Below are 904 nucleotides of genomic sequence, written 5' to 3' on the forward strand. Positions count from 1 at the left end.
CTCCGTCAAGCCAAAACAACCGATCATTTCCCCGGAAACTGAAATACACTTTGAAAGCTATCGCTCACAACTCCAACGGTAATCGTCATTCAATCAATTTTACTAGCAAACCTATACAATTGTATTGATTAATCTAATTGTCGATCTAATTTTCATAAGTAATGTAAAAATTAAATATTTTATTTCCGCTTTGTTTCTTATAGTTATCGAAAATAAATAATTATATAAAATTCTAGAACCTGGTAATTTTTTTACCATTAGAATAATATTCAATACAATTTAGAATAATAGTCTTACACAATTTAGAATAGTTATTAATTATCTTGTATCTAAATAATCTACGATTTTCACAACAATAGAGAAATTTTTACTTATGTTGTTAGAGATAAAAGATTTATAATAATTTAATATTTACAACTTCAAATCGTTGACTATATGGTTTATATATAAAAGAACATATTAATTAGTCAGTCAAGCAATCAATATGTAAAGTATAATCTTCAACTATGATTGATCCTTCATCATGATAACTATTATTATTATTAATTCTACAAATATTATTATTTAATAATAATTACTAATTATATGTTTTCATTAAAGCTTGCGTTGTTTTTATGCTCCCCTTTTCAATAATATTAATTTATTCTCAAAGCTATTGTATTAATTACATACTAATTATACGATTTAGAAATTAGAGAACGTAATACTACTCTAGAATTCTATCCTAAGAAACGCTTGAACGCACCCATTTTAGGTAGAAATCGTTCTTTTTGAGCATCGCTGCCGAACATGTAGATCGCACCGATCGAAAGAGAGGATTGCACCGAGAACGCCGATCGATACCCGCTGTCGATTTTCTCAATTTCCCTGGCGAGGAGCCCGTAAGCCACTGAGGATACCCCGG

General features: G+C 29.2%; 1 protein-coding gene across 1 annotated transcript in view; it reads right to left on the reverse strand.

Annotated features, from left to right (window-relative positions):
* LOC108757973 (glutaryl-CoA dehydrogenase, mitochondrial) overlaps window positions 1–904 on the reverse strand; it is an 8,513-nt gene that overhangs the window by 5,049 nt on the left and 2,560 nt on the right. The gene's annotated exons all lie outside the window — the stretch shown is intronic.

The sequence above is a fragment of the Trachymyrmex cornetzi genome, unplaced genomic scaffold (genome assembly GCF_001594075.2).
Source record: "Trachymyrmex cornetzi isolate Tcor2-1 unplaced genomic scaffold, Tcor1.1 scaffold1495, whole genome shotgun sequence".
Lineage (NCBI taxonomy): Eukaryota > Metazoa > Arthropoda > Insecta > Hymenoptera > Formicidae > Trachymyrmex > Trachymyrmex cornetzi.